The sequence below is a fragment of the Cyrtonyx montezumae genome, unplaced genomic scaffold (assembly GCF_038088225.1).
Source record: "Cyrtonyx montezumae isolate F1298 unplaced genomic scaffold, pur_monq_1.0 scaffold_4, whole genome shotgun sequence".
Taxonomy (NCBI): Eukaryota; Metazoa; Chordata; class Aves; order Galliformes; family Odontophoridae; genus Cyrtonyx; species Cyrtonyx montezumae.
In genome coordinates, this window is record NW_027072045.1 from 11,091,064 (window position 1) to 11,116,551 (window position 25,488).

At 44.3% G+C, this 25,488-nt stretch overlaps 1 protein-coding gene across 3 annotated transcripts in view; it reads left to right on the top strand.

The window, feature by feature from the left end:
• The window catches only part of SH3PXD2A (SH3 and PX domains 2A), a 228,968-nt gene that overhangs the window by 68,065 nt on the left and 135,415 nt on the right, over positions 1-25,488 (top strand). The gene's annotated exons all lie outside the window — the stretch shown is intronic.

The following is a 25,488-nucleotide window of genomic DNA, read 5'->3' on the forward strand; positions in this document are numbered from 1 at the left end:
TATGTCCGTTATAACACTTCCCACCCTTCCCACCCTCCAAGAACATGAGGGAGATGTGTGTCCTTGAGAGGAAGAGTTATATCTAGGAAACATTTGGGTTGACTTAGTGTCCCAGAGAGAGGAGCTGCTGGAGTAGAATAGACTTCAGCTGTATTTAATTTAAAATATCTATGATACACATTCTACTTTTTATACAGACTCGCTGCTTCTTTCTTGTTGAACTGCTGAAAAGCCTTTGCTGCTTTATCCAGCAACAAAGTGACTCAGCTAATGTAAAACAATGTCAAACTGTTAAGTAAACTAGCTGCCTTAATTAGAATATGCATAGCATTTCTACTGCCAGAGCTGTGGATCACTGAAAGGAATACCTAGATGTAAACTGCCTTAATTAGAAAACAGCAAGGCAGATGTTTGTACTTAAATCCTGCTTTTATGAAGATGTTATGATCATGCTTGCTTATTTTTGGTTTGATTCAGCCAAGCTGTAGTGACTCTGCTTGCTAGGTGCTGAGTGCCCTCAGCTTGCCTGTACAGCTTGTAGGCTTTCATGTCTTCCCCCCATCAGGTCTGTTGTAGAAAGCTGACACTGATGCAGTGGCTACTGGGTAGCAGCACTCCTGATTGTCAGTGGTGCTGCGATGATCTGAAATAAAGGCATGGTCTGAGCTTGGAGAATTAAGGACAGGTTGCTTTGCCAAAGGAGAAGGTGTGTGTGGGACTGGCTGATGGGTCATACATAGTGCAGTGGAGCAATAGCAGCCTGTGCAGACACGGTCTGAATGCAGAAGTTGGGTGGTGGCAGTAAACAAAGCATCTGCTGCAGTGGAAGCCAGAGGAACATGGACCCAATGTGTTTTCATTCTCACTTGAACATGATCTTGCAGATGGCCACAGCTTTGCTGGCCTGTTACATTTTGGCTCTGATTTTTGCACTACTGTTGTTTTGCTGTGAATATATTGCTGCAAATTACTAGGCAAGGTGCCTTCCTGTTGGGGCAATCAAGCTTTATTATTTAACTCTGCTGGAAGCCTTTTGCCTGTAGGAACAAGAAAAGTGTAACAGACTTCGGAGCCTTGCCCTCCAAGAAGAAATCATACTGGGTCCAAAAGAAGGAAAAGGGCAATTTTCCTTTCCTTTAGATACGTTTTGTATATCTTATTTCTATCAATTTCTTTCTTTTAATATTTTCCTTCCAATACTGTTATAAAGACTCTACAGCTTCACAGCTATGGAGGTGAGCAAGGAAATAATCAACTATATGGTGACAGGTAGTCCTGAAAAAGTTGTTGTCTGGATTATCTTGTAGTTTTGTTTTACTTTTGGAGACACCCTTTGCTTCCCTGATTTTTTCCTTTTTTTTTTTTTTTATCGTAATGAGGAAGAAGAACTTAGGTTTTTTTCCTACTCTTGTCCCTTTTTATCTTCTTGTATGTTTTTTCTTTCTTTCTCTCTGATTTCTGTTTCTGTTCTACTGTTGAAAAAGCATCCATTGAAGGGACAAGGCACAAGAAAATGTTTGTGGGGTGCCCAGAGAGCACAACTTAATTTTTAAGGTAATTGTATGCGATGTTTGTAAGGGAAGGTGGAAGGAGGTTGAGGAAGAGTTAGAATAAAATTTGCTGCAAAAACCCTTTCTAGACTGATTATAGCTTGTAAGAAGACACAAATGAAAAGTGCTGATTGCCTGTAACAGTGTGACTGTTGGGTGAGCCCAGCCAACACTGAGGCATTGATTTCTCCATCACCTCTTCTGCTGTGAATCTGAGGAAAGTCCTTGGACTGCAGACTTGGAACTTGGCTCCCTCTGTGTCTTCTCTGCTTGCATCAGCAGAGAGTAGAGGTTGTAGGTTTGTCCTCCCATATTTCAGGGATCTTGAGGTAATATAATAAATTGAACTGAAATAAGAAGACTGATCTGTTGTGCTTTTGGAGAATACAGTGGCAAATATAAAACGACAGAGTTCAGCCTCAGGATTAACAGTTTTGCAATGGCTGACCCTGAGACTGCATGGCTTGCATTGTTTTTCATTTCTCTTGGCATAAAATGGAAGAGCCATCCGGAGACAAAGCTGAAGCTTGAGCGATGTCAGCTCCTCTTGTTCCATGGCATCTTCCAAAGTGTGGCCTTGGGGAAAATACACTGCACAGCATGAAATCATCCCCTTGTGCTGGCTACTGGGCTGCAGATCCTCGGGGGAGGGGGGAGCCCTTCCAGGTTGGCCTGGCAGCTGCAGGGGCCAGCCCTGTCCCTGTCTCCAGCACTGGGTACCTCTCTCAGAAAGGCTCCTTCTTGCTTCCCTTCCTTCCCACTCAGATTTTCTTCCTCTCTTGGTTAGGGTGAGGAAAGCAGAAAGGAGCCTTTTTGGAGTGCATGCTCCTGGCAGAGCTCGGTGCCATTGTGGTGAATGAAATGGTTCTGGTCCCACCATGGCCTGATGAACTTCCCCGTGGAGCACATGGGTGGGAGATGAAGGAGCTGTCAGGCAGAGCCAACCAGGTGGGCCAGAATGGGCTCTGTAGCTCAGCTCCCCAGCACCAAGCAGGCATGGGAGCATGAGCCCCATCCGAGGGCGGCCGCAGCCCCACCTGCGTGCATGCGTGCGTCAGGACGGGTGCGGCGGCCCCGGGCGCAGGAGGTGATGGCAGCACCGCCCAGGTAGCTGGGGCCAGCTGGGGAGCACAGCAGGAGCCTCCCCTTTTGCACAGCACGGGAGGCTGGCGAGTAATCTCCAACGAACGCCGGGCGGAACCATCCTCACGCCGTCCCTGCCGCTCGTGGGCCGCAGCAGGGAGGTAGAGCTCCTGCCGATGAACTGCATCCCAGGTGGCTATGCCTGCTTCTCCGTCTTGGTTTGGTGCTGTGCTTTTTTTTCCCCCTCCCTTTCAAGTGCTGTCTTTTCCTTGGGGAAGAAGTGAGGACAGAGGCTGGCAACAGACTTTCATTGGTTGTTTTCCTCTCGGTTGTGTGCGTTCCAACTTGCTCCTTTCGTTTTACCCCAGGCTGCAGAGAAGCTGCATTTGTTCAGAGATTTGGTTGGAGGTTGTTCTGTGCTGCAGCAGAGTGGATGGGCTCAGCCCATAACCAGGTCTGTGGTGGCCTTGGGATCCCATTCCACCTGTGCAAATTGAGGCCAGGATGAGCAAAATCAGGATGTGGCCGTGTGTACTTTTGTCAGAGACTGAATTTCAGCAGTGGTTAGTGCATGGTGTGTGGGTTCTACTTCGCTCCCCACCGCATGGCAGCAGAGCACATGGGGATTTGAGGCATGCACCAGCTGAGGAGGGACTTAGGAATCAAGGATGTACCTCTTGGCAGCTCTTTTCTACCTTGGAGTAGTTATTGCTGGGTGGGCATTTAAAAGGAAATATCCTAATTCTTGGGATTTGGACTAGATCATCTTATTAGTCTTTGACAACCTTAATCTTTCAATGATTTCATAAGAAGAAAGATATTTATTTAATTGCAGGCTTGTTTCTCACTTTTGACTATCCATTCCTGCAGCTCTCTGGGCCCAGGCAGCAAGGTATTAGTAAGTTATTTTAACTTCTCTTCAGCATCATTTTCAATCCCTTACCCACTTGTAAACGATCAGAGTTGCAGCAGTTCAGAGCCAGTCAAAAAGAATTCTAAAGGTTAAAAAAAAAAACAGATAAAGTTATCTTGGATATCTGACTTCTCAGATTAAAACATAAAGCATATCATTTTAAACAGTGTTCCTTTTGTGTGTGGGTGTAGGCTCTGCAGGTCTGATGGGCACACACAGACAAGTCTCAGATGTCTGTCTTGCTGCGTAATACAAGAGTAATACAAATGACAAATAACCTGCAACGTGCCAGTTATGGAGATATTCTGCTACAGTTTCCTGAACATCAGACACCAAGCATTCCCCCAGAAAAGATCTGCACTGTAAGAGCAGGTTCACCAAATAATATCTGCAAAGAACCTGGTGCCCTTTCCACATGCTTGCTGTGTGAGTCTGTGCCCTTGCAACCCCTGCTGGCGTGGGGGTACGGGACTGGGGCTTACAGGCTGTGAGCAGCTTGGGTGGAAAAAGGGGGCCCTCACCCCTCCATCCCTTTCCACCGCCTGCAGTAAGTCAGCACTGCAGTCCACCCCAGAGGAGCTGTTAGAGAATGGGCCCATGGTGCAGGGTGCTGGGGGCTGGAGCTCTGTGGGAGCCATGCCATAGTGCAATATAATTTCCTTTTAATAAAGATTTTGTCAGTTTTCATTCCTGCTCTTTGAAAGGAGAGGATGTCTCCAACTATAAAATGACCTTTTATTTGGGCCAAGATAGCTAACAGGTCCTTGGCCACTTTCCACTCAGGCTTATTCAGGACTGGCTGATAAATGGGTGATGCTGTGCTTCTAGCAAGCTGCTTTTGTGAAGCTCCTATTGTTTGAGGAAGCAGTTTCTATTGTTTCTTTCTATTTTCTGCTTTGCTAGGAGAGCTATTGCGGAAAATTCATCTCCTGTCTCTTATAAGAGGAGAATGGATTTCCTGTCGGCTCCAGGCTTGAAGGGAAAATGTGGACTGCTGGGAGGAAGTGGCTGTTCCTGAGCTGAGCAGTGGGAGGATTGATGGTTTGGAGGGGGACAGTCAAGAGGATTATATTCTTCATATTCTGTGGGGATATTTTTAGGGTTTAAAGTCTTTACGGCTGTCAAGCATGAGGTCATAGGATGCCCTCAGGCTGCTTCCTATTGAAGAACCTGCAGAAAAAATGCCAGCTGCCAACTACTGCTGGCTTTTAGAGCACTTGCTCTGCTCAAAGGAGGATGCTGCCAGAGTTGTAATGAGCCCCACATAACTGCGTGCAGGGGGGCTGTGCATACTTACCCTGTTTTAAAGACATTATCAGGTCTCCTGAAGGTCTTTAGGCATTAACAGGGCTTGAGCCAAGGGCCTGAGTTTGTTACAAAAGGAAGGAAAAAGGAGGTGGAGTGGATGAGTGGGGTTGTTCTAAGTGGTTTTTATTGTTATCTTGTTGTCATTTTAATAAAGCTGGGCACTGACCCTGTTGCTTGCTGCAGGCATTTTTTGCAAGTAGTGATCCACCCAAGGCTTCTGTGGGTTCAACCTCCACTGAGCAGAGCCCAGCATGCAGTGTAGCTGAAGGTCTGGGTTTTGTTTCTTGCCCACCCAAGTTTAGCAGGGAAGTGATGGTGAATTCTGTGCGAGTACTTGGTCCTCTTCTGTCTCTTTCCTGGGTCCTTTCCCAGTGTTGAGATCCGTAATCTACAAGGCAGCAAATGAAATGAAGAACAGTGTCCATTCTGGAGTAGCAAAACCCCATGGAATACTTTTCTCCTCCCCCTGCATTAAGAGCTGGTATTTTGCTCACACTGAAACCTCCTCTGGGCAGAGATCAACATATGCAGAACATGATGTGCCTCTGTTAGACCATCTGAGTCTCCTGATTAGTTTTGTAATTACCAAGCCACAGTTTCAAGGGCAGACAAAGAATGGAAAAGATTTTGGTTTGGTTTTGCTTGAAGCCAGAGCTAATGTTTTTTGTTTTTAATTGTTCTTAATGCTCAGTGCTCAACCAGAAAGGTTGTTAGAGCAGTATAGCTGCCTGCAACCAGGGCAGGATTTCAGTGCAGTATAGCTGCCTGCATTCCTCGGGGAAATAAACAAACGTTTTTATTCAGAAATTAGTTGGATTTTGATTCTTGTTTTTAAAGGCAATAAATAAACACGATTATAGACTTTTAAAGCAGTTTGAGCTGCCCTGGGCTTGCTGTTTCCTCAGGCAGCCTTTCCAGATGAGTGTGCCCTCTACTACTATAATTACTTTTTAAAAATAACTCTTGTGAGTCTGTAATCTGAAGTGGGTGGTACATAGCAAGTCTGAGAGCATTCTGCATTGAACCCACAGGCTGGAGAGAAGGTGGCTTTATATAATGGTTTGCTTGTCTTCATCTTTAGTTTGAAATCTGACTTTCTCCCACAGTCCATCAACAAATGACCCATATAATGAAAGTGCTTTTTAATGTGGGAGTCAGGCTTGCTGGGGACTGTGATGCCTTTATAGTCCCACAGGCTCTAGAGATTCCCTCTAGATGTTTCTCTTCTGCCATATCTTTTCTCTTGTTTGCAGAGCTATGCTATCTGGGCAATATAAGAAAGCACAGCCCAGCTGAAATTCACAGCTAAGTAATAGTCTAGACCTCTGTTTGCATCTGTTTTCATCCCATTTTGTCTTTAGACTGGGCCAGCTGATGTATTTATGTACTCATGTGCTTAAAATAGACTGTGGTTATTTTTTTCCTGAGGGTTTGGAAACAATGAACCTGGGAATCAAACCTGCTGTTTGATCACAAGCGGTCTCTGCTATTCTGTTTTCTCAATTCATTAAACTTTTTTGGTGCTGATGTCCTTAAATATGGTGTGTTTGGAGACCCTTCTGCTCCGCAATGTGGCTGTTTCCAGGCTCTTGTGAATATGTTTGTTCTCACTCATAAGGGGAGCTTTATATTTAGGAGCAGAATGAGGGGATACTACAGGCTGGGACTTGCCACACTGAATCTCCTTCCATTATAATGAAATATCCCATTGCAGTGTCTACGCACGTGCAACTTTTTCAGAGCTGTAGTCCTGTTTAAAGAGAAAACTGAAGCAGAGAGAGGGAAATTACATGGGAATGAGAAAAAGGAAACCAAGGGTAAGTAGGTGAGGAAAAGAAAGTGAGTCTTCGGAGTGGGAAACATAATCCTCTTGAGCTTCTCCAATTCACAGAGGTGCTAATGCAGGCCCCAGGCTTATACTGGGGACGGAGGTAATTAATGTTTGCTCTCAGATTTCCTTGGGTCTGAAGTTAAGCACTTTCACCATGTTATTTTCTATCAGGGTTTTGCCACCTCTAAATAAAGAGCAGAAAATTACATCGCTTCTGATTTTACATCCTAATCATCGTCAAGTTTAGACTTGCAGGTCCCTTCTCATATTCAGGGCTGTGCACGGGGCTGACCCGGAATAAGCAACACATTGGCAATCTGGTTTGACACCCGATGCGTTCCTATGGCAGGCACTGGGGCTGGCAGGCAGACTTCACTTCTTTGCTATGGGCACTGTCGAAGTGAGAGATGCAACTGAATGTCACTCTTCCTGCTGAATGCAGAAAAGCTCTCGGATAAGCAGTAAAACCGTTGGAACAGAGTACAAAGAAAAAGCATTTGCTGCCTGTTCCCAACAGGCAGTGTCGTCATCGCTGGTCTATTTAAGTCATTAGCTTTCAAGATACTGAGAGCAGAAGGAAGAATATTTCTAGCAAACACAGAAAATGCCAGATTGTGTTTAGCAGATTTCCGCTTGGGAGGAGAAGTCTCCTATAGATAATAAGCTGTTTAGCAACCTCTCCAGTGAACAGGACTCTGTCCGAAGAACAAAGAAAAAGTTGCAAGCTTGAAATATGCGTGAATTTCCTGAGTGGCATACAGGCAGGAAGCTGTGCTATTCTGTTGTGGATGTTTATTCCCAAGGGGCATAAACAGAGCATCAGGTCTCCCAGGATGCTAAGCTGATCCATGGACCAGGCGATGGGGTTCCTCAGTATCACAAGGATAGCTGAGTTGTCGTGCTGCTCTGTGCCTACTTCCCTGGCCCTGTCACATCTGTCTTTTGGCTAAATCCATCCCCTGCAGATCCAGGGTGGATGCAGGAGCGGGCAGCAGTGGTGCAGCCTCAGTGCATGAGGGTGTTAAGCTGCCAGCCAGCGGGAAACTCATTTCCTGCACAATTATGAAAACAGCTGATCTGTGACACTTTAAGAAGGGGGAGAAAATAAAAGGGAATGGGAAGGAAGGGCCCAACTACATAAATATTTACTTTTGCACAATGCCCTAGTCACCTCCTTCTCTTAGGGGCTGGGAGAAGAAGGAGTTGCTTGGGTCTGATACATCAGGGGTTGGGAGAGTTGCCAGTGAGCAGCCAGCAGCTGCAAAGCCAAGAAAAATCTTCCCAGCCTGATACTGTCCTGCTTGGTACCCCATCTGACTGCAGCATCCCACAGCTGGAGGCGTGCTGCTGCCACAGCAGAGCTTATTTGAACAACCTGCTTGGGCTGCTTCTCGCTCCGTGTTCCTTCTCACATGAAACCAAGCTGCTGAGATATCCCTGCCAGCTGATACCCCCAGGGCTGACCTGTATATAAGGAGATTGAGTGAGCAGCAGTAATGGTGACACTGACACACTGGTGGGGCTTGGCGTATGCTGCTTTATGGTGGTGTCTGACGCCAGAAGATGTAAATAGGATTTAGAGTTTTGTTTCGTGTAAGTGGTTGATGTGGTAACAGAGGTACTTCAAGCCTATTTTGCCGACCTGTTTAATAGTGGAAATATTGGCTAATCTCGCTCCTGAGGATATGCACCACCATTCAGTGAATAAACACAAGGGATTGTGTTGTGGGTTAATTCTGCTGCTGGCAATCAAACCCTATCTGTGGCCAAATGAGATCTCTTTTCTTGGAAAGGGACAGAGGTTAAGAAGACAAGTAAGGTGGGTTAGTTAAAATATGTTAGAGTCTTTTGGGTGTAAGTAAAGACTGTAAATAAGAGCCTTTTAACTTGGAAAAGAGCTTTAGAGTGATATGGTCAGCTTCAGTTTAGTCCAAATGTTGCTGTATGTCATTAAGCTGTTATCAAGTTTAGGTTCAATTGCAATAGTTTTATGGCTTTAGTGTAGTGGGAACAGTTATAGCCTTTATGCGACTAAAACATTTTCCCCTGAAATGCGTGTTGTGAAGACTGCAGTATTGTGCAGGAACGTGAGGGTGAAACTGCATGGCAACAAATAACAGTGGAAATGACCTTTTCTAGCTCTTTTCATTGTCTGTTCTTAAGTAACTACCAAATCTAAAGATTTATTTCATGAACAATGCAGGGATTTAAGTAAGATTTAGTTTTAACATTTTCATTAATGCATACTTAAACTTCAGTAATAAAAGTTAAAGTTCTTATTTCATTTTAAGCTGCAAACATGTCTGATTCAGCAGTGTCTCAGGATGATTTGTCAGGAAGAGAAAATAAGTCACATCCTTCTTCTTTTCGGGATTAATAGTGAACTAGAGTAATCCTAGAGTAAACCCACAATATTATTTCAGTCGTACTTGCATAATAGCCTGGAAATGGTTGTAGTCAATGCAATGCTTTGTAATTACAATGTTTCATCCTTTGAAGTTAGATTTATTCATGTCACATAGTCAGATCTGCAGAACTATAATAAAATGCATATTTTTTGCTCGTGTTTTTTAACCAGCCCTCATTTTCTGATCCAAGTTTTGCTGTGGTCGATGAGAAATGAATGGGTTTTAGTGCTTTTTCTCCAGATATCCAGCACCACCACAGCCAGAGAAGTCCAGTCGCACATTTGGTGCCAGTGTGACTGTGTTTATGAACATCCTGGTGCACCTAAGGAGTGTTGTTGCATATGTGCAACAATTCTGCAGAGCTTGAGCTCTGATCAGAGCATAATTGCTGCAGCTGATTCCCTCTGTGAGCTAAGGTTTGTCACAAGCATCTGGAACCTTATTCCTGGCTCAAATTAGAAAAGTCAGCTCCCCCATAATTACTGTCATGCTGCAAGGTAGGCACATATGTAAATATTTTCAGGGTCACAGCTCTGCTCTTTACTTTTAATATACTTTGTTATTAGTAATCATTTTTGAAGAGATTGCAAATCCCACCCATAAGTTTCTGTACTGCCAAGCCTGCTCAGCCTTGACCCCTGCTCCCAACTGTATCGTTGGATTTGCTGTTGAGTTCAGCAGGAGCGGTTGCAGCGGGTGTGAGTGCTTTTGAAAAACCTTTCCCTGTGTTTTTCTATATAAACCCCATCACTGGGGCTGCCAGATTATATGACACTAGGTTTTAAAAAGACTTAAGAATGAAACCAAACTGATAAGGAGGCGAAGATGGAGTAGAGCTAAGCAAAGCCAAATTGCTTTCCTTCCGAAGCAAAGCAACTTTCACAAGGTTTTAATTTTCTCTCACCCAAGTGGAAAAACAGTTGATTTGGGTTCATTCTGTGCATGCACGTTGGGTGTGTGGAGATGCTGCTCCCATGAAGCTCTCGGGACAACTTCCCCACCATGTGCAGCCCAGTGCTGGGAGCACAAGGACAGCTGGAGCCCATTCAGGGGCTTGGTTTCAATTTCTCTCCCTCTCTCATCCATAGGGTGTGATCTTGGAAAGCAGCAGTTATCTCAAGGTTAGTCAATAATCCTGCCCACCACTCACCTCCAGATTTTCCTACTGCCTTTTTTCAGCACAGAAACAGAAGATCTGGGGTGGGATATAGGAGATCTGGATCTACCCCTGGTCTCACTGCACTAACTTTTTGGGCAAAAAAAAAATAGAGGCAAATGAGAATTTCCACATCTCCTATGATGTTAAAAGAATAAATCCATAAAGCATCACATAGCACTCAAATACTGCAGCAGTAAAGCCCTTCTGTAATTACCTACAACAAAGTAGTGCCTTTATCACCGTGCTCACAAGCTGTGTTCACATCTGTCTGCAGATGTCCCCTGGAGCAGGGTGGTCTGTTGCTGTAACAGCGGTGATAAATACTTCACTTTTATGGATTAGATTATTCCTCATTGGGTTGTTCTCCATTTCACCAGAGGTCAGCTGTACTCATCATCTGACAGGATTTTCTCCTCCCAGGCCCCTTTCTTTCACTATTACACCAGATCCTAGGTTCTGCAGTGTCAGCTCTAGGAACGTTACTTGAGGAGCCATGAAGATGAGCCACACCAATGGGGCTGGTGTCCCAAGGGCTGTGTTCTGCTCCTACCACCCATTCCCATGTGCAGTGCTCACTCCATGCAGCTTTGCCCTCTCCGTTCCCCAGTTCTCCTGAAGTGAGAGATGAGATGTTGTAATCCTCTGGTAAGCCCTAATGTTGGCAGGATTTTGTGTTTGTTTCCCTCCTCCTGTTTTATTCTTACAAACCTATAGATTGGCCGTATTTGTCTTAAAAGTTTCTAGGCTGCTATTCATCCGCTTTTAATTAAAGCAGTATAGGGAATTAGGGCTTTCGCAGGGGTGGTTCTGGTGATGGCTATATGGCGTTTTTATTGGTTTTCCTCCCTTCTGAGTAAACGTGTGGAAGTGCAAGTTTGAGCTTAGACTTTTTAATTATTGGGGTGTTAAATTACTACATCATGGTGAATTGATTTCTTTGCAAAGGAAAGGAATGTTCTTGGCTGCTTGCCTTATGTAGTAGGACATGTAAGAGAGGAGGGTCTGCTGCTTCATCCTTGGAGGACGGGGGGTGTCGAGGACAGATATAAACGTGGGCATCAAAGGGCTGCAGGCTGGCATGGAGACACAGCATGGCTTTCACGAGACAGCATGAAGGAAACCAGGGAACCCCAGTCCCAGCTGTTTTCTAGCAGCAGATTTTGCTTTACAGGAGGCTGCTGGAGGTGCAGTTCCTTGCAATATTTGGACCACAGTAAAAGTGAATGGGTACAGGGCTGGATTTATGGCAGAATGAACTACTCACATTTTATCCTGTATCAGGCTCATGAAACACAGCCTCAAGCAAACAGAGACTGGTACAGGCATGGTGTAGGAGCCTCTCACTGGCATATATGGAACACAGTCTGGGCTTTTTGTGACTACAGATGTTGAAGAAGCCAGTGAAAGCCTCCTTCCCATTCTATTGGATGGTCAAGTGAAGGATCACAGGAGCAGGTCTCAGGCTGACCTGGGAAAGCAGCTGCCTTTTCCACCTGGAGTGTCTGAATTACTTCAGGATAGTTTTACAGAGTGAAAGACTCCAGCAGGAAATTTTCAGAAGAGCCTGAGTGTCATCTGACCTCTGCTCCTTTTTTCTGAAGTGTCAGTGTGTTCCTGCTGTGTTTGTGTATTTGCAGATTTGACTTTTGTTTCAAATTGGTTAGCTATTTTAATACAGTGGAAGGAAAACAGTTATCCTGAACATCAAGAGCATCAGTATTCTTGCAGGAAAATCTGTACTTATTAGTGGTTCTGTAGGGAGGATGGGTAATTTTTTTCAGTCCCATTAACTTCTGTCTCTTTCTTCTATCATTCTTGCACATTGCATCTTTCCAGCACAGGGGTGCAGCTTCTCTTCAATTCCTCACTCCCATGCAGGGCCTTGTCTGCAGAGTACCCAGTGTGGGTGCCTGAACCCTTTCTAATATCCTTTGGGTGCCTCTCAGTGCAGGTGAGGGGCTATCCCTGCCAGGCTCCTCTCATTTCTCCTCTGCTCAGTAGCCTGAAGCTGGCTGATGTCTGCTGCAGGATCACAGATGCTGCATATGTACCTAATCTGTATGTATCTGAGCTGTGTTCTCACTCCCGGCAATGAGACATCATCTCTGATGTCAGTCAGTTTAGTTTGCTTTGCAGTCATACTGCTGCTGGGGCCAGACTCAGCTCTCATTAATGCCTTTCTTATGTGGAAACATGCACTTCCCATTCTGCAGTGTTCCTCTACTGCAGTGCCTCTAAAGCGCCAGGAAAGAATTTTTCTTTGCAGCTTTTTTTTGACGCCTGTGATTCCTCAGGGAATTTCAGGACGCGTTTGTTACCAATATAGATTTCCTTCGGTTTATAAGATGATCTAAAGCAGTCAGCTCCTTACAACTCCCTGAAAGGAGGTTGTGGGGGTTGGCCTCTTCTCCCAGTAACAGTGATAGAACAAAAAGTAATGACCTCAAGTTATACCAGGGGAGGTTCACGTTGAATATTAGGAAAAACAACTTCTCTGAGAGAGTGGTGAGGCACAGGAACAGGCTGCCCAGGGAGGTGGTAGGCTCACCATCCCTGGAGGTGTTCCACAAATGTGTAGATGTACTCTGGGATGTGGTTTAGTGGGCAGTATTGGTGGTAGGTGGACAGCTGGACTACATGATCTTAGTGGTCTTTTCCAACCTTAATGATTCTATGATTCTGTGGCAAGTTGAGTGACTCAGGATTGAACCTCCTGAATCGCTCCCTGACAGCTGAAGAGTTAAATGCAGAGGAATAGTCAGTGTGTCCTTAAAGGTAGTGTTCTGTATGCCTTCAAAATATTGGAAGTAAATTAGATTTTTTGTATTGTGTGCATTTTCATAACAGACCTCTTTTTCAGGTAATGGCTATATAATTAAAATCTAAAGCAATAGCTGAAATGTGCCTGTCTTGTTCTCTTGGCACATAAACATAAATGGAGAAATTGTGAGCTAAACAGTGTGGAAAACAATGTCATTGATAGAAAAATCAAAAAAACGTTGCTGAACTACAAAGAAGTATCTGTGACAAAGAGTCGTCTGGTACTATTTCTGGATAAATAAAATGAAAAAAAAAAAGGTACTTGAAAGAAGATCCACACATTAACTGAGAGTGATTTAAGGATCTGCTTGGAATTCAAATGGCTCTCCTTGAAGAGAAGGTAAAATAAGGAGGCTGTGCTAGAAAATGCATACTTGGGAAATTCTCAAGAAGGATGCGTAAGCTAAGGCTTGATGCAGCCACAGTAATGAATGGAAGAGTCCTTTTAATCCCCCTGTGCTTTGGATCAGGTCTGCAAGCAGAGCTGAGGCTCACAGCACAGAATCCTTTGTCCACTGCTGATGTGCTCATCACCACATCCCTTGCTCATCGTGTCAGCTCACTTTACAGAGCAAAGTTATTGGAACTGATCATTACTGAAGTGTGTGCAAAGACAGATTTACTGTTCAAAAGCCACAGTAGAACTGATCATCATGACTGTGAATGAATTACTGTTGGGCTGTCCTGTGTTTGGACAGTGTCTGGGATGGTGGGTTCTGCTCTGGGAGTAAATATTTTGGGAAACATCTTCAGGTTCCTTGCAGAAGACCTGCTCCTCTCCTGCTCCTCTCCTCTCTGCCCTTACAACACTGCTGGCATATGACATTTCTCCTCTCCCTTTCCACTCTGCTGATCCCAAGAAGGGGACCTACTTCCATCCTGCCCAGGGAAAATGTGAGGGCTTTTTCTGCTCAAATCGCCATGGAAAAATGTTATGCAGGGTGAGGCTGAATTCTGTCCAAACATAAATAGAGTAGCATACCCCAGAATATCTTTTCAGTCTAAATCCTGCTCAGCAGTTGAAAGTCCCAAGTACCAATAAAGTCACTGACTAATGAACATTACTCAGTTCCTTTGGGTGCTTGGCTAGGAGCCCTCATAGTTTCCAGTCATACGATTACTCCTTTTTACGTTAAGCCATCCTGTTTTCCTTTAGTCTTTCAGCCTTAAAGGAACATTGAGTAACTTTCTTCTGCTTCTTAATGGCAAAGTCAAGGGATCCCCGAGACACACATCTTGTTGACATCCTTTCCTGCTACCTGGAAACACCACCTTTATCTGTGATGCCAGTTAACTAAGCGCTAATTTTCTACCTTCTTTTCCCTCACTCTTTCTGGTTCTCTTTTTCTCATCCCTTTTCCATTGGAACTGAAAACAGAATTGGGGTATTCCGAGCTGAAGTGTTTCTCAGAGATATGTAGTAGAGATGAATCGGCACCATGACATTTGCTCCGCATCCTGCAGAAAAGAGGAAGGGATTAAAATTCTGTTTGCAGATGATCTAAGTAAAGATCATAGGGAAAGTCAGCTACAGTTTCTGGGTAGTTTAGACTTGAGTCCTTGTAGAGAATTAAGAATAGCTAACCTTCAGATTTGTCACTGGCCAGGCATGTGGAGGACCTCGTATTCAGTTTGTGTCACATCTGCAGGGACTTCATGCCCAGCTGGGGCACATTCAGATGGTAGTGGCTCTGCTCAGTGGCCTGTCACTCCTGTACCAACTGGAGTTGTGATTTCACATGTGAGACCCTTTGCTTTAGCTGTACCAATGTGATATGAGTCGGAGGGAGGACCCTGAATGTTTTAAGTGGTTGCATGACCCAGGAACTTGTTTTGCACCTTCAAATCAGAACATGGGGTCATGAAATGGTGGCTTGGGCTTTGACTGTGGTTGCTGGCTGGTAAGGCCTTTTTCAGCTACTTCATCCTGGCATGGCTCTGGCTTGTCTGTGTAGGTGCACTGGTGGGGGAGATGTGTTGCCTACTTCTGAAGTCTGGGCTGAGTATTTCTCTACCAGAGAAGTAATGGCACTGAGCTATACAAAATTTGTAATTGAAACTTTTTGGCGTGTAGTTTCTGAAGTAACTATGTACAATACCTGACATATGCCACAGTCCGATTTTTGGATCATACTGTATTGATATATTTGCCTTAGTTCACTGTGAGACGATGGGCATTCTGTAGAAGCATTACCCATTAATGAATTATCTCCATCTTCAGAGTCTAACAGCGAATTTTGGATGACAGCACTACACCTCAGTCTATAACTAAGGATAAAGGAGAATCCCACGTCCAATTGACCATGACAAATCCGATTGAAACTGCAAAGGGATATTTTCCCTCCCATTAGACGGAATGTGATTAATTTCCCATGTGGAAAATTGTTCAAGACAGACATGCTCGTAAATCATGGCATAAGAGATCCTATTACTGCAAGCTCCATCAAAACCTACTGTGCCTCCCAAAATAGCAATAAGAAGATAATTATATTAACAGCCTTTCTTGTTATTTGATGTATGACTGACATAGGCTGTAAGCTTATTTTCTGCCAGATCAGAGCTTCTGTTTAGGGTTGGATGCTTTGATAGCTGTGGACATTAACAATAATCCTTGGTTTCTGATACTTGAAATTAAAAGTATTATAGGAAAGTTTTTAAAATGGATATTTGAAAGCCAGTAGGTACAGATGAGCCCACAATTTAACATGATACATTCTCTTAGCATTAAGATTTTAAAACTTCATATCCAAAAAGAGTCTCGTTTTTACCAGCAAAGATTCTTGAAGGAGCTCTTCTAGGATCTGTGCTGTCCAACCCAGGATCTGCAAAAGGGGATGTTAGTGTTATAACTAGCTTAGCCAGTCATTAAATTACTGAGGGTATTCGAATTTGGAGCTGACTGCAAAAACTGGGGGGGGGGGGGGGGGGGAGATCTCATGGTTCTGATGGCAAATATACGACTTGGTGTGTAAGTACAAAGTGGTGCGATGGATGAAAAAAAAGATTTGGTGCAATCCAGCAATGAGGTCTCAGTAAGTTTGAGGATGTTTCCACAAAAGCTACAGCTCTGTAGTCAGCAGCAGTCAGAATGCCAAACATGGTGTTCAGAGGAATTAGGCAGAGAATGGAAAACAGAACTCAGAGCTTCAGTGGTGGAAATCTGTGATTTCCCCATGTCGTGAACGCCATGTATTGGCTCTCAAGAAAGGTGTAATAAGCTGCTGAGAAGGATGACAGGGGGATAAGAGAGGTGAATTATCTTCTGCATGAGGAGAATGAATAAATGAGAAGTCTTCAGTCTGGAACAGAAGGGATGGTTGGGAAGCACAGAATTTTGTGGAATCACAAAGGATTTGAGAAGATGACAAAGATGTGATTATTTTTGATTCTCAGAATACAAAAAACAGGTACAGCCTCTGAAATTTGGAAAGCAAGCTTGAAGTGAAAAGGGAGTATGTAATTACATGCTATATGATTAAACTATGAAATTTGTTTCCAGAGATCTCCAGAGGGAATGCACCATCTGCGAGTTCAAGAAAGCACTAGTGCAATTTTTGTAGGATGGAGTCAAAAGTGGTTATTATAAACAATTTTTAATTCAGAAAAAGTCTGACATCTGATGTACAGGAATGGGGAATACATGTCAGGAGATGGATCCTACTCCATGCTTCCCGCTCTTTGAATTTCTTCCTTGTTTTTTCTGACCACTCTTGTAGACAGGAGCAGGATTTCAGGTAGATCTTCGGCCCAACCAAATGTAACACTCTTACATCGCTGCAACAGAGTGGATTAAATCTTCTGTCCTTTGTCAGTGTGTGGTAACAACTGGTGAAACTGCTGTCTTGAACTGTAGCAGCTATACACATGGATGGTTATTCTTCCGGAGGTGGAGGAGATGGCATCTGTCCATTCTCTACTCAGTACTTGGAGACCACAAGTCTGCAGGCTGGACCACCCCAGCAGGGTTATCCAAGGTACCCAATAGTGGGACTTTATAACTCTGGCCAGACCTGCACAGCACTGCACACCAGGACACAAAGGCAAACAGCACTTGGGGAGCTGCCATTCCGGTGTGGTGGCACAGAGGGAGAAAGACCAGTTTGTTTGGTCATGTGTATTTTGTTAGTAGTCAGTCGCATTTGGCTGTTCTGTCTCCTTGGTTTCAAATGCAATTAATCAGGGCCCGAAAGGGTAATTATCAGATCACATTCCTAATTCAGATTTCTGAGCCTATTCATTTTACTGTTTTTTCTTTAATTTAGCAGTAAATTTGGGGTTAGTTTTATGTTTTTATGCTGCTGGCCCAGTGATCCTTATTAAAAATAAAAAATAACAAAACATTAGTTTCCAGTCTGCCTTTTTTTCTTTTCCCTGGGCAGTAAAAAGGCTGTATTAACCATGAAAGGGAAACAAAAGCGTGCATAGGGTCCTGCTGTCACCTCGACTGAGGGCACATTTCCTTTCAAGGGGCAAGTAATTGGTGAGAGCGTTAATCCCTGAAAGGGGCTTTTTATTCTGCAGCTTCCAGTGGGGGAAGCTGCTGATACCTGACAGCGCTGTGTTCTCCTGGGTTCAGATGTAGGCTCTTTGCAGGACCCAGGGAGGCTCTTTCTAGGACAGCAGCTGTCTTTTTCTGAGATGCTCTTGCATATATAAGTAGTGAATTTACTTGCTTGCGGAGGAAACTGGAAGAAGGGCTTGATTTTTCAGGGAATGAGTCTCAGCTCTCATATGGTTTTAGCAGGCAGTGCTGGTGCTGAGTCGTGAGTGTATTTTGTGTTAGGTGGCATGAGCTGGAAATGGCTGAAATGCTCCCATCTGGGAGAGCTGCATGTGACAGAGGCTGGTCCTTGTGCTGTAAGCACAGGGGAGGCAGGGAAAAGAGCCTTCAGTGTCAGCACAGAGAGAGGTAGGCATGGTCAGACCCCAAATGTGGGCTGGAAGTCAATATACCCTTTTCTTATCCGTATACTGTCAGCAACCAAATGTGCCCTTGCACCTTCGAAATCAACAGCACTTTTATGATGGATAGGAGCAGGCAGAGAAGAAATGTTAGATTGTCTTTGTGGCACCAAAAAGTAAGGTGCATTAAAAAGATGTCTGGAACCAGAGAATGATGCCCTTGAGATGGTGGCGTTGCCTGCAGATGAGCTTCCTGTCTCAGGCTGGTCACTGTGGTCTGGTTGTTGTTTGGTGCTTAGTTTCTGTGTCTTAGCCTGCTGAAAATTCAGCCTAAAACTGGTCCAGGGTTTAGCTTGAATGACTCTGGGAGGGCGCTTCCATTTGGAAAGAAATAACAGCGCTCTATTTTCGAAGCAAAGGGAAGTTTGTTTCTGAATACTGCTCTCTGAAACCCTAGCTGTTGATTTCCAGACTCTGACAAACACAGGCATCTAGTTATGTTTGCTGCCAAGCTGTTTGTTTGTTTAATTTCTGTGTTAATTGGTGCCTTCCAAATACCACAACTGCTTTGAGGAGCAGTGTCCCTGCCAGTCTGAGTGCTGAATTTCACCTCCTCTAATGTGGTACATGTGTACCTGGCAGCTGACTTAATTGAGGTCTTCCATAGCACAGAATTTTGCCTCCTTTTTGGCAGATTGAGGATTTGCTTTTCATTAGAATAAATGTTTAAGACAGATTTTCTGGCCATAAATACTAACTTAGATGTAGTTTCATTCTACATCCCTCCATGGCAGAAGGATCTAGGGACCAGCTTTATTGCTGCCATTAGAATGTGCTCGTTTTGTGATCTGGTGAAGTCATCTTTGTTTCCCTACCCCCTCAATTTCTACCTGCAGCATTCCTATAGGAGTATATGCCATAGCATCAAGTTATTGCAAGACCTACCTCCTAATAATAATAATGAAAGACTTTGATCTACGTGGTGTGAGTGCAAATATTATTTTATTTGCAGCTTCAACCAGAAGGGTGGAGTCTCCCAAGCAGTGTTATTGCCAGTCACACCAAAGGATGTGGCTAGGACCTTACTGTGCTTTTCCAGTGTAGTTTGGCAAGGGTGTGGTACAAACCCACCTCCCTGCAGTGACCTTGCTGCAAGGTTCCAACCCTGGTGTGTGTATGAGAGACATTCTGTCAGTGGGACTGGAGCTGGTCCAGCATCTCTGGCTAAGTGTCACACCAACACTTGCAGTGCAATCTCATAAGACCTTATAGGACAGTGAAAATGTTTTAATAGGCTCAGTTCATTAAGGTTTGTGCTTTAAAAGGTTGTGCAGGGACCATATGGTCCTTCTGTGATACAACTGGTATCAGCAGATAGAAGCCTGTTGATTTCAGCAGACCCCAGTGAGCCAGATGCTACATAGGGTGTTTTCTTTAAGATTAGATAATGAGTTGGTGTAGCAACAGGAGTGTAGTCCAGCTCTTCTGGATGAGCGTTTTGGTTAAGAAACATGGTACAGATGCATTTGGCACTCACTTTTGCACTCTGTGGGACAGGAGATGGAGTAGCTCGCATGATATTGAGCATGTTGATCAGCAAACACCCAGGGCAAAACAGGGGCTGCTGGTTCTCAAACTTGTACCAGTGAACAGTGATTCCTGCAGAGTGCCTGCAGACCACTGGTGATTTGGAGCCACTAACTACCTGGGTGAAAGAAGGCATCCACTGTCAGCTGATACAAAAGATAAGCCAAGTGTTTCAGCACAAGTGGAGTGATGTGGTGGCTGATGTTTTAATCATTTATTTGGCACAAAGTCTTGATAACTTGAGTGATAATTAAGCCCTCAAGTTCCCATATGTTAAATGACTTAGTCCTGAAGATTTGGACATGGATCTTTTTAGGTAATGTTCAAAGAAACAGAGGGTGCAGTGAATGTCTGAGCATTCAGGTTCCTACCTTAGGGAAGAAGTACACATAGGCAAGGCAGATGTTTGTTTGGATCTGCATAGGCTTTCCTGTTTTCCTGCGCCTTTTGCTCATGGCATAGCAAAGCTTGTATGCAAAGAGGGGGATATTCCTGCATTCTCTGTGCAATGAAACCCTGCCTGTTTCCTTAGGTAGTGTTTCCCATGTTTTGAAAATGTGACCCTCTTTTGGTTCCCCATCTCCGTGGGACTCTGGCTTGTCCTCAGGTGGGTTCCTCCAGGTGAGGGAGTTCCCAGTGATTGCTGGCTGCAGGTGTAAATACCATTCTCCTTCTCCCCTCTGACAAACTGACTGCTTTCTGCAATTCAAAGCAGTAAACTCTGTATTCTAATCCATCAGCTGCAACCAGTAATTACAGAAGAGCTTACTTTCCACATTGGAGAAGCTGAGTCGTGCAGCTTAAGGATGCAGCAATTTCACCATGGAAGCTGAAGGCTTTGCTCACACCCCAGCACTCTGCAGCCATTCCCACACTGGGGAGTTCAGTTTTGAGGGATCTGAGGTCTTGTGCTCCAGTTGAGATCCTCTTGTATGAGGTGATTGTTTTACTTTGTTGTACTCTGGCACTTTGCTCTAAGTAAGGTGGTGTGTCTCTGTGGGTATCTGATATGTACATTGCAAAGGAACCCCACTGTAGGAAAATAGCAAGGAGAATTTCGTAGCACTTTTGCCTGCCCATCCCAGACCAAATGTTGTACAATTTGCCTGCACCATGATTCCTACCTTGCTTTAGAGCAGTGGGAGTTCTGCAGCTGAGGCGGCTGAAGAGGAGATTATAGAAGCAGCAGGTTGTTTGGGGGATAGCAGCAGGACATAGAGCAACACAAAGCAGCTCTTGGCTTATGCAGAACACTGTACAAACAGTAACAGAGCTGTTAGCTTGAGATTTGCACCCTGCAGCCCCCATCTGTCACTCCTGAATTTCATGGCTTTCATCCTTCTTCCAGCTGTGCCAAGTGCTTAAATTCCCATAGTCTGTACTGGCTAAGCTGCTCTAGAGCTGGCACTGTTACCCTGGCAGGATAAGCCAACCCCTACGGTCAGTGGTAGGCAGCCAGGTTCAGAGGTAGGAGCTCTTTGCTGGTGGGCAGTCAACCTTGCCTATCTTTGCTTTCACCTTGTAATGATTCACATACTCTGTACCAGTTCTAATGAAGGAATATTTCTCTTCCTAGTGATATTATAGTCAATCCATGTTAATTCCCATGCTTTATTTCTTTTCAGTGGTTTTATTTAACATTGCATCTTTTGAGCATTAAAAGCAGGATCCAAGTACAGAAGGACACCCTCTGTCCACCCCATATCTCAGAGCAATGCTGTTATTGCTTGTGTTGGCTTTCCTGGCAGCCCCATCTGTCTCCATCACCTCTTGTCACCTTCCATAGTAATTTCTGCTGATTAGTAAAGCCTTTATCAACCGAGGCCTTTTGGCAGCCACGTTCACCCAGCAGTTCTGACTCTGTCACGAGTTTCTACTTAAGCCCTTCCCCCTCCCACCAGTGGAAAAGCATGAATCATTTCCCTCCCCTTTCTTTGTCAGGAGCAAATGCCATCAGTGTTAGGACCCTGGCACTGGCTCCCTGACTCCAGGAAATTGTGGATGAAACAATCCATGGAAACTGGGATCCCCATGTGAAAGCGAGACATTATTTTATAAGGAACACACCTCTATTTTGGCAGTTGTCAGATTGCCATCTGGTTGACAGTCACACGTACGTCTATGAGAAACATAGAATTGTTCTTCTATCCTGTAGTGCCGTGTTGTTGAGTGCTATGTTTTACATTGCAAGGTGGTGGTACGGATTTAAATGCACCATTTGGGAGTTATATTGCATGACAGGTGCCTGAGAGTTTTCTTGTGGGACTCTGGGGTGGATTTCACAGCGTAAACAGGTTGAGGAGTCATATCCGATTGCACATTTACACTTCGTCAGTGTATAAAAGTAAGAACAACTATGTGTAACGAGTAGAAGCCTTCATAAAAAGTACTTTAGCCACTAAATGGTGTTAGTTACACTGGGGGAGGCTCCTTAGCCCAAAAGGAGAAGCTGGAACTGCTCCTTGTAAGCACACTCTCGAGGAATTCAACATTAAGTTGGACACATTACTTGGCATTTTGTATACAGACCTGGTACCTCTCTGGTTCTTGGGTAAAAAGAGGAGAGAACCAGCAACACAGTAATAGAAACATCAAGAGGCAGAAACAAGAGCCCTTTCCTGCTTTGTGGAGACAGCTGACTGATGGAGCCTCCACAGCTGTCTTTATAAACATCAATATGTCTTTATGTCTTTATAAACATAAATCAGATGAGGTATTACAATATTTTTAACATACTCATTTGTATTCAGGCTGTCCATTGTTGAGTATTTATCATATAGTTTGCTTTACTTAGAGCCCTTAAGTGCAATGACTGAGCTTGAGGTGGAAGATTAAATATGAATGTGCATTTGTCCATTGCCCCTTTTGCATTGTGTTTGGTCTCTTCCTAACCTCTGACAGAGGGATTGACCTTGCATGAAACAACCAGCATCCTTAGGTCCATCCATCTTGCAGGGTGTTGGAGCATTCACCCTTTGGTTTGCTCAGCACAGGTTTGGAGGCTAAAGAGAGGACCCTAGTGATGGGACGCTTTTGTGTCTGTTTGTTCCTGGAGTCCATGGCAAAATCTATGCTATTCCAAGTGTGAGGTTATACAGAAGTGAAGCAGTGTTCAGAGGATACCGTCAAGCTTGCAGAATCAGCAGCTGCCAGATCGGTGGACTCTGGGACAGCTTTCTTCTTCCCACTGTGTGTACCCGCTGTGTGTATGGGAGGAAACCGGGTCCTATGGGAGAAGAGGTGTGTGGTCATGGAATTAAAGGCTACATCTATATACACACAGAGAGATGAAGGGATGACTTAAGATGTCCCCTACAACGTTAAACCTGATACTTTGCCTCTTATCCACATCAATTTCCTAGGAACAATATTTTCTTTAAAGAAAAAAGGATAAAAATAAATATTGTCATCCTGCATTAGCAGCAGGACTGGAGCCCTGTTTCTTCCCCACGTCTCTTTCCCAGTGCTGCTGTCTGCTGAGTCCTTCCTACACACGTTCTGTTCATCCTTGGCCTGGTCTGAGCCTGGCATATGGGTGAATGAAAGGCGTACGAGGTAGTGCCATCTTACAGCCTATAGCTTCCCAGCTGAGCGTGACGTAGAGCTGTGGTGCCTGAGGAGAGTTAGAAAAGCTGAAGTAAAATTCAGTTTGTCACTGAGGGAGGAAGCAACTCTGGATGTGCTAGTGTAGAAGTAGGCCCCTTCCTCAGAGATGTGGAAACTACCCAGAGGAAAAGCCAAGCAGTACGCAAAGCAGCACTCCGCCCTTGCAAGGAAATTACCCATTTACAGCCACTGCAGGACTTCCCGCTTCACCCCAGTGCTGCTCAACGTGCTCCCATCAGCTGCCTTCCCAAGATTTCCTTTCTGGGGGCTCTTACAAGCCCTGCTGTGCAATCTGCCTGCTGCTTGTTGCTTTATCTCGCTAACAGGGTGATCCTAGCCACCATGTTAGTGCTTTCCCAGCCCTGGAGAAATGGGAGAACTTGAGAGAGCAGTAGGAACTTGTACATTGTCTGTGGTGTTTCCTGCTGGGTGGTCACAATGGATTCAGCCACGCTTCTGTTGGCATATCCTTTCTTCCCAGAGAAGGGGAGAAGCTGGGTGTTTGGGAAGCCTTCCCTCCTTAGGGATGTGCCCATACCTCAGCAAAGACATTTCACCACCCAGGCATCTCCATATTTGCGTGGTCAGGGCCCCTTTCCCACTGTCCATAACAGGATGTGCTTGCTGACCATCTTGGTTTTCTTCTTGTTTTTGTTTTTTTTTTTTCCCTTGGCAATGCTGATCTGAGCTATTTGGTCTTCTCCAGATCTCAGTTCTCAATGCCAGGGATCAGGCAGACACAGATCTGCCCCACAGCCCCTGCATAACCTTTTCTAGCTTTCAGTAGCAGAGTGAAAATTCCCTTTTTCTGAGGGTTAAAAATGGAAGCACCTCCTGGGCTTTGCTTCATCTGAACACCGCAGTCATCCTGATATTTTCCATCTCCATTTAAGGACTGAATGAAGACTTGTCATATCCTGGGGTCTTTTTTGTACTCTATGTTTAATATAACGTTCTTTATTATATTTATCTTGTTTCTTATGTCTGAGTCTTTCATTTATTATGTTACTTTGAAGACTGGGCCTCCCTGTAAACTGTCTTTTTAGGAAAGTTGAGTCGCCTTTGCAGGAGATCTTTAATGTGTTTAAGTCTTTGGTTCCCTTGTGTTTTTATATGGTCACCAGTTCTACTTTTGACTCCTGGCTTGAACTGAAAACAGAAAAGCCAGAAAGTGCAAATGTTTCCAAAATGTCCCTTTTTCTTTGCTCTACATTTATGAAAGTTGCAAAGAAATGCAAAAATCTCCCACAGCAACATTTCTGGAGGAGGGAAGCAGTCTGTTCTCTACAGTTACCCCATGCCCCCTCCCAGGAAAAGAGCCTGACTGCTGTTATACAGTGCAAGTACATCGTGATTCTGGAGATACTAAGAAATGTTTTGTAGGTAGGGATGGTTCTTCTCATTTACTGGAGGGTAGAAGCAAGAAATGAGCAAGTTTTTGGTACGTCCTGCATCAGGCAGTGCAAGAGATGGACATGTAGCAACCATTGTTAAATCACATAAGTGTGGATGAATGCCTTGGATATGTATTGAAGGTTTCCCATGTGCTCTGCACTGTTACCTGCGGGCACTACATCCTGCGGGGATGGCTCAGCACCAGCTTTGTGGTGAGAAAACCACATGGAACCAGAGAGATCAGTGGCACTTTGAAATGATGACTTTACTTCAGAGGACAAACCGACTGATGGGTTTGATCCCGAAATCGACTGTGATAAGCCACTTTCTCCTATCTGAGACAAAAGGCTGTTAACAGTTTGCAGAGTAGCAGCCGGGTGGAGAAAAGGCAAACAAAAGGGGCAGAGTCTGGGAGGGTGCAGAGCCTCTGTTACTGGGCTGTTAAAGGCAGTGGTGTCATTAACCTCTCGACTTCTTTAACCATGACAAAATCAAAGCCACATATTCGGATCTGGGGTCTGATTTCATTTCCTGGTCCATTTTCTTATCCCACCATCTATGGATTAGTATCTCATTTGCCTGTTGGCAGAAAAGGTTTGGATCAGGAGTTGTTATGTATGCCAGCATTTTTTTTTTTTTTTGCATAGACATTACATGGATTAAATAATGCTGGCAGATACTGTTTCTGCACCACAAGGATAACATATAATTTATTCTTGTCTCAATACATTAAAAGAAATATAGCACAAAAGGGGAAGAAAACCACCAAAAAAGGATATGAAGATAAAATCCCTTCGAGCCAAAAAAATACCAACTCCATGACATCCTTGTATGTGGGGAAACTCAGCTTCTAGATTATTTTGATAAACTTTGTTACAACTGGTTTAACAGAAAACCCAGCTATTTGTTTAATCTTAGCTGACTTG